The sequence below is a fragment of the Apodemus sylvaticus genome, chromosome 9 (genome assembly GCF_947179515.1).
Source record: "Apodemus sylvaticus chromosome 9, mApoSyl1.1, whole genome shotgun sequence".
In the NCBI taxonomy this organism is placed as follows: domain Eukaryota; kingdom Metazoa; phylum Chordata; class Mammalia; order Rodentia; family Muridae; genus Apodemus; species Apodemus sylvaticus.
The window spans coordinates 73717679-73726264 of record NC_067480.1 but is presented as its reverse complement, the minus strand read 5'-3'; the positions used below and the strand labels follow the sequence as shown (position 1 = coordinate 73726264).

The window sequence follows — 8586 nt, the reverse complement described above, 5'->3', positions numbered from 1 at the left end:
TGCCTTTAATCCCAGCACTTGGGAGGCAGAGGCAGGTGGATTTCTGAGTTCCAGGCCATCCTGGTCTACAAAGTGAGTTCCAGGCTAGACAGGGCTACACAGAGAAACCCTGTCTCAAAAAAACCAAACCCCCCCCCAAAAAAATCAAATGGACGTAACGGATATATACATAACATTTCACCCTAAAACAAAAGGATATACTTTCTTCTCAAGAATTCATGGTATCTTCTTCAAAAGTGAACATATAAATGGTCACAAAACAAGCCTCAACTGATACAAAAAGATAGAAATAATCCCATGCATCCTATCAGATCACCAAGGTCTAAGGCTAGACTTCAGGAACAACGAAAACAACACATACTCACATACTCATGGAAACTGAACAATTCTCTACTCAGTGATAGCTTGGTCAGAGAAGAAATGAAGGAAGAAACTAAAAAAAGTAAGGGTTGAGGCTTAATAGTGATGTGTTTGTGTGTCAAGTTGACAAGGGGTCAATTGTACTGGCTGTTTTTGTGTGTCAACTTGACACAGGCTGGAGTTATCACAGAGAAAAGAGCTTCAGTTGGGGGAAGTGCCTCCATGAGATCCAGCTGTGTGGCATTTTCTCAATTAGTGATCAAGTGGGGAGGGCCCCTTGTGGGTGGTACCACCTTTGGGCTGGTGCTTTTGGGTTCTATAAGAAAGCAGGCTGAGCAAGCCAGGGGAAGTAAGCCAGTAAGAAACATCCCTCCATGGCCTCTGCATCAGCTCCTGCTTCCTGACCTGCTTGAGTTCCAGTCCTGACTTCCTTTAGTGATGACCTGCAACGTGGAAGTGTAAGCTCAATAAACCCTTTCCTCCCCAACTTGCTTCTTGGTCATGATGTTTGTGCAGGAATAGAAACCCTGACTAAGACACTGTACTATAGAGCAATAGTGATAAAACCCACAAGGTATTGGTACAGAGACAGACAGGTTGATCAGTGGAATAAAACTGAAGACCCAGAAATAAGCTGACACACCTTTGACAAAGAAGCCAAACTATACAATGGAAAAAAGAAAGCACCTTTAACAAATGGTGCTGGTCTAACTGGTGGTCTGCAAATAAAAGAATGCAAATTGATCCATATTTATCTCCTTGTACAAAGCTCCATGTAGATCAAGGACCTCCACATAAAACCAAATACACTGAATCTAATAGAAGAGAAAGTGGGAGATGGCCTTGATCACATTGGCACAGGGGAAATTTCCTGAACAGAACACCAGTGGCTAAGATTCCCATTGCTGATGATAATACCCACACTACTCACTGAACATAAAGAGGTGGAACTGGTGCCTACATGGAGCCTTCACCCCTATATTTTAGTCCTGTTTGTGTGGGAAGGTACTTGGAAGGCTACCAATGAGAATTGTGGGCACATTCCCAGCCACAAAACCTTTGACCTACAGTCTGTCCTACTTGTAATACATGTTAGGGCAATGGAGGCACAGAATTTGTGGTAGTAGCCAACTAATGCCTGATTTGACTTATAGCCCATGGGTTCCATGAGATGGAACCAATACTTGACTCTATTTTGAGTGACCAAGAACCAGAGTCTAGACTAGATAGCCTCTCTAAATAGCCTAGAGAACTAGGGTAAAACCAAACACTACTGGCCTAAAAAAAAAAAAAAAAAACCAGTATCAATGAAATGGCTCCTAATGTTATTCTACTACTTTCATATATCTGTTCATTATTCAGTCATCATCTGAGAAGCTTCCTTTTGGGTGCTGGTTTTAGAGCTCATATGCTCGTGCTTGCACAAGTGTTCTTACATGCTGAGCCATCTCCTTCACTCCCAGTTCAAGCATTAATAGTCTTTCTTGTCATTGCTTTGTTTTCTGGCTTATAAAATTAAATGTCTAAATTATTTCCTCCAATGTTGTGATAAAATATCTGACCCAAGCGACTTAAAGAAGGAAGTATTTATTTCTGCTCACAAGTCCAGGGTATGACCATTGCAGAAAAAAAAAAAAATCAAGGCACAAGAGCCTGAAATACTTGGCTGCAGAACATCCACAGTCAGGAAGAAGAGTGATATAGACAACTGTGTTTTCTGGGACCCTTTGAGAATAATTAGGAGGTGTGACTGAGTTAGAGGAGGCGCATCACTCGAGGTGGACTTTAAGGTTTCAGCACCCTTATTATTCTCAGTTACCTCTCTCTTTGCCGCCTCCTTTTGGGTCAGATTTAAGGTTTCAGCCACTGCTCCAGCACCAGGTCTTCCTGCCTGCTTCCATGCTCCTCACCATAATGGTTCTGATGGTCATAGAGTCATGCAATCTAATCATCTGGAATTGTGAGCCTTAAATTGAATGCTTTCTTTTATAAGTTGCCTTTGTCATGGTGTTTTGTCACAGCAATAGAAATGCAACAGAAGTAATGACACGTGCTGGTGTTCAACATGTTTTCTCCTTTTTATGTAGAGCAGAACACTAGCCAGGGAGTGCTGCCAAAATATATAGAGAGAGGATCTTCAAATTTCAATTAACTTACGATAATTTCTTACAGGTTGGTATATACCCTTGTCACCTAGATGATTCCAGATCCTTTCTACTTGACAATCTACATTAACCACCATGCCATTTGTTGTGTGAGCTCAAATGTCATTATCACAAAATATACAACATAAAAAATGAAAGTGATTCAATTGGGCAGGGTGGCTTATACCTTTAAGCTCTGCAAAAGTAAAAATGGGGGGATTGGGGGAGTTGCAGGTAAGTTTAAGCTATATGCTTGAGAGTGTCTTAAGAGCCTCAGTAGACAAATAGTGAACTGTCATACCAACACATCTCTAATAATCCCAGTGCTGTTTGAAGTAAGAGTCAAGAGAACCTGAGTGTTCAGTCCAGCTTTGGCTACACAGTAAAACAGTTTCAAAACAACAAAAATAAATGCAACCATCCATTTCCAAATATGCAAAGATTAGTTCTTCAGATAAGCAGGGACTGAAGAAGCTGGGCATGGTGGTGCAGCACTTGAGAGGAAGAGGCAGGGGTATCTCTGTTTGTTGAGTTCAAGGCTAGCCTGGTCTACATAGTGAGTTTGAGGACAGCCAGAGCTACACAGTAAAACCTTGTTCCAAAACAATAAAATAAAATAAAATAAAGAAGATACATTGAAGATGATATGGAAGCTATGGGCAGTTGATAGAGGACCAGACATTGGGGGGGGGGGGGTGATCCTGTGTCTGGAGAGTGGACGGCAATATGGATTCTGCCCACAGTATTTTAAGTCATTACAATGGTAATGAGGTCCATCCATTTTGTATCTTGCTTTAACAATTTCTATTAACTAGTAGAATTCCACATTAGACACTAAAATACGAGTAATCATGGCTTCTCTCCAGTTATCTATGGTCAGGGGGCGGGGAGGGGGAGATAGGGATGGTAACACGGTATCAGTGACAGCCTAACAGCAAAGCCTTATTACGGCATTCCATTTTTTTTAAATGACCACTAGACAGAACCTATGAGAAATACATGGAAGTCCTTGATCTAATTCATGGTACCGCCAACAAACTAAATAAATACTAGATCTTCGAAAGTGCTAGCACACTTACAGGTAGACAGTATTACTAAATTGTTAAATATAGAGTGTGTTCACAAAGAATTAAAAGACAAAAATCAGCAGATAAAAATGAATGAGGAAGCAATAATCTAGAATAGAACTGTCGTTCTCAACCTCTGGGTCATGACCCTTTTGGAGGTCAGACGATCCTTTCACAGGAGTCACCAAAGACCATCAGAAAACACAGATATTTACTTTACAGTCCATAAGAATAGCAAAATTACAGTTATGAGGTGCAATGAAAATAATATTACAGTAGGTAGTCACCAGATGGAGAAGCAGAGCGATGCAAGGACAGCGTACTTAGAAAGAAACAGGCTCTTGGGAGCCAGGTTTCGGGGCACAGTTGGTTTATTGGGGACAAGGACGAAGATCTTTAAACCTTTAGGGGTGTATAGGAACTATTGGATGGTGGTTGGGGCTGAGGATGCCTCATTTGTATAACGAAGAATTCCAGGTGCTTGCTGGACCTGACCTTATAAGGAGAGAGGAAGTTTAACCTGGCAGCAACCAACTATTTGACTTCCTCTGGTATAGGCAGAGGTGGGGAACACAGGGCTTTGAGCTCTGAAACATGCAGGCTGAAGCAGAGGAGAGAGTGATTCTACTTCCCACTGGGGATATATATACATACACACACACACACACACACACACACATATATATAGTGTGTATATATATATATATATATTAAAAAAAAACCATTGTATATATGTATATATCCATATGTATGTGTGTGTATATGTATATGTGTGTATATATATATGTGTGTGTGTGTGTATGTGTGTGTGTATATATATGTGTGTGTGTGTGTGTGCTTGTGTATGCTAAAGATTCTGAAAGAGTCTGAACCTTAAAAACCTTAAAAACTTTATAATCATTCTTGGGTAAAGTGCGTATAGAAGCAGGGAGGGGGACGAAAAGCGTGCACTTTGCTGCCTATGGATTCCACTGAGTTGCTTTTGTCTTGTGGGCTTTGGTGTCCGCGCTCAGAAGCCTGTGGGTGTGCTTCTGAGCAGCTCGCTCCCTGCTGGATTCTAAACATGAGACAGACTGAGATCAGCTTCCTTGGATCTTGCTGATGACCCCGGAGAGTTTTGCCTGAAGATGGAAACACTCCTGAGCTTTTTGAGGACCCTCTCCTGCTTCCCTGCACACATAGCCTCTGCTTCAACTGTGCCCGCCGCATCCTGGTCTCTCACTGAGCCTGTGGAGTCCATCAATGCCTTCCAGTGCCCCACCTGCTGGCATGTCATCACTTAGCCAGCGAGGTCTAGGCGGACTCAAGCGCAAAGTCCCCTACAAAACGTCATTGACAGTTTGCAGAAAGCATCTGTGAGCGAGCGCGAGCGTGGGGTGGGGGTGGTGGCAGGAGGTAGCAACTCTCCCAGTGAGACCCGCAGGGAGCGGGCCTTTGATGCCAACACTATGTCCTCTGCTGAGAAGGTTCTCTGCCAGTTCTGTGAACAGGATCCTGCCCAGGATGCTGTGAAGACCTGTGTTACTTGCGAAGCGTCCTACTGCAACGGGTGCCTGAAAGCCACCCAGCCGAACAAGACAGGCTATCATCTGATTGAGCCAGTCCCAGAGTGGCACATCTGGGGGCTGATGTGCCTGGAGCAGGAGGATGAGAAGGTGAATATGTACTGTGTGACGGATGACCGGTTAATCTGTGCCTTGCATAAACTGGTTGGGTGGCACCGCGATCATCAGGTGGCAGCTTTGAGTAAGCGCTATGACAAACTGAAACAAAACTTGGAGAATAATCTCACAAATCTTATTAATAGAAACACAGAACTGGAGACTCTTTTGGCTAAACTCATCTAAACTTTTCAACACGTTGAAGTCAATGCGTCCCGTCAAGAAGCCAAACTGACAAAAGAATGTGATCTTCTCATTGGAATTATTCAGCAAAGAAGACAAATTATTGCAACAAAGATTAAAGAAGGCGAGGTGATGAGGCTCCGAAAACTAACTCAGCAGATTGCAAACTGTAAACAATGCATTGAAAGGTCCGTATCACTCGTCTCCCAAGCAGAACACTCGCTGAAGCAGAGTGACCATGCCTGTTTTCTACAGACAGCAAAGACTATCACTGAGAGAGTCTCCATGGCAACTGCATCCTCCCAGGTCCTAATTCCTGAAATCAACCTCAATGACACATTTGACACTTTTGCCTTAGGTTTTTCCTGGGAGAAGAAACTGCTAGAATGTCTGGATTACCTAATATCTCCCAACCCTTCCACAATTAGAGAAGAGTTCTGCATGGCTTCCTGTGACACCATCACCATCTACTGGACTTCAGATGATGAGTTCAGTGTGGTCCCCTATGAACTCTAGTACACCATATTCACATAGCCAATGTCATGTCATTAACTCAGCAGATACCTGGATGATTGTGCCCAACATCAAACAGAACCATTACACTGTACCTAGCCTACACAGAGGCACCAAGTATGTCTTCATAGTCAAGGCCGTCAACCAAGCAGGCAGCCGCAGCAGTGAGCCTGGGAAGTTGAAGACAAACAGTCAGCCATTCAAACTGGATCCCAAATCTGCTCATCGAAAACTGAAGGTGTCCCATGACAACCTGACTGTCGAACATGATGAGTCATCATCCAAAAAGAGTCACACACCTGAACTAGCCAAGGGAGCTATGGAGTAGCTGGAAATGTGTTCATTGGTAGTGGCCGCCATTGCCGGGAAGTGGTCATAAGTAAAAGCACATGGTACACCACTGGCCTTGCATACAAATCGGCTCCAAAGCATGAACAGATTGGGACGAATTCTGCTCCCTGAGCCCTCTGCCTCTACAACAATAACTGGGTGGTGAGACATAAGAGCAAGGAAATCCCCACCAAGCCGGTCCCCCACGGCTGGCGTGTAGGCATCCTGCTGCAGTATGATAATGGCTCAACTGCTTTGTATGAAGCTTTGAACTCCATCCACCTCTACACCTTCCATGTGGTGCTTGCACAGCCTGTGTGCCCCACCTTTACTGTGTGGAACAAGTGTCTGACAGTTATAAGCAGTCTTCCCATCCCAGACCATTTGGACTGGGCAGAACAGCTACCTTGAGGACCCGGCTCCACAGTAGCCCCACGGAATTACAAAGGTTGAGGCCACTGTTTAGGGGATTGAGAAACTAAGACTTCAAGAGTATGATGAAATATCCCCCAATTTGTCCAGAAACCAGCTCAGATAGAGCTCCACATGGGAGATTTCCTTCCTTTTACTGTGTTTTGTATTAAGTAAGGCTTTAATAATTTCTTTAATTTTCTGTATTTAGAGGAAAGTCTATATAGATTATTTGTAAAGGAAGCATAATCTGGACTACGGCTGTTAGGAATCACTTGGTTTTGTCCATTAAGAGGCCCATAAGTTTACCAGCCCTTTACCTATGAGCTTGCAAAAATCCTTTTGTAAATGTGTGTGTTTTTCATCCTCTTATACTCTATTCCATATTGAGGCCACGCTTGGGTACTGTCACTTAGAATAACTGAATATATGGCTAACATAAAATCATTTTGAACCTAGTAAGGAAGTACACAGGCTTCCTTGCTCTGATTTAAGTTGAGATATTTTAACTGTGATGTCAGAAACTTGTATTGGATCAAATAGAATGAAGAAGAAGGGAGAAGGAAAGAATTAAATTTGGACCCCAAGCTTAGCCATTACTGATGGGATGGATTGGGGATCCATAAAACTTTGGTTATATATTCACCAACTTCTCCAGGGCTGAAGCTTTTGGGATAATATCTTGAATGAGATTACAATTAGATGTTGTCATTTGATTTCTACAAATGATTTAAAAATTCATGCTGAGTTGGGTTTTTTTAAGTCAAAAGTAGAATTCTGTTTTATTGTATAAAACTGTTTTCCTTATCTCTTACCAGTCATTTTTGGGCCTATGAAACTTTTTCACTACATTTAATAAGTGCCTTATTTTTCCCTTCCACAAGTCAAATTTTCTTTTCTTTCTGGAGCTACAGATTTGTAACATGGCCGGTTACGAATAGCAATCCCACTTTCAACTGATTCTGTTTTCTGGGACATCAGCACATGCCCTTGAACACTGTCCAAATATAAGTCACCAAAAACAACATTTATAAGTAATGATAAGACATAGTACACAAAGTACTAGTCACTAATGTACAGGCCTATAAAGTTACAGTCTTTTAGTAAGCACATTTGAAGATGTAGATACCTCCCTATATCCTAGTACAGTTTATCATAGAGTTGTAAGAAAAAAATCTAATTTACTGTTTCTACAGAGGAATCTGCCAATAGAACCGACTAATAAAATTGAAGATAGAATTCTTTTCATACTGATCTGAAAAAAAAAACTATATAATCATAAGGAAATGAAGGGTAAGGAGAAGCTAATTATAAAATGTGGCTGACTTAGAATCATTATAGAGAGCAAATCTCTGTAGTGAGTTTCTCTTTATGTAGCTTCAGATAAGTAAGTCCAATAGAAGTTTCCTATAATGCTGTTTAAGGAACTAACTGGTATATTGCCTGAGGTAGATCAGTAATGATGGACAGCATCAGTGCTCCAGGTAGAAAGCAAAGAGAGCAAAGATGTCAACATGGAAACACAGGTATATACTCAAGATATCAACATGTGAACACAGGTACATACTCAAACATGTCAACACGGGAACACAGGTACATACTCAAGATGTCAATATGAGAATACAGTACATACTCAAACATGTCAACATGGAAACACAGGTACATACTCAAACATGTCAACATGGGAACACAGGTACATACTCAAACATGTCAACATGGGAACACAGTACATACTCAAACATGTCAACATGAGAACACAGGTACATACTCAAAATGTCAACATGGGAACACATGTACATACTGAAAGATTTCAACGTGGGAACACAGGTACATACTCAGAGATGTCAGCATGTGAACAAAGGTACATACTCAAACATGTCAACATGGGAACACAAGTACATACTCAAACATGTCAAC

At 41.9% G+C, this 8586-nt stretch overlaps 1 pseudogene; it reads left to right on the top strand.

The window, feature by feature from the left end:
* Positions 1-3230: 3230 nt before the first annotated feature.
* On the top strand, positions 3231-6669 carry LOC127691939 (E3 ubiquitin-protein ligase Midline-1-like; annotated as a pseudogene).
* Positions 6670-8586: the final 1917 nt, after the last annotated feature.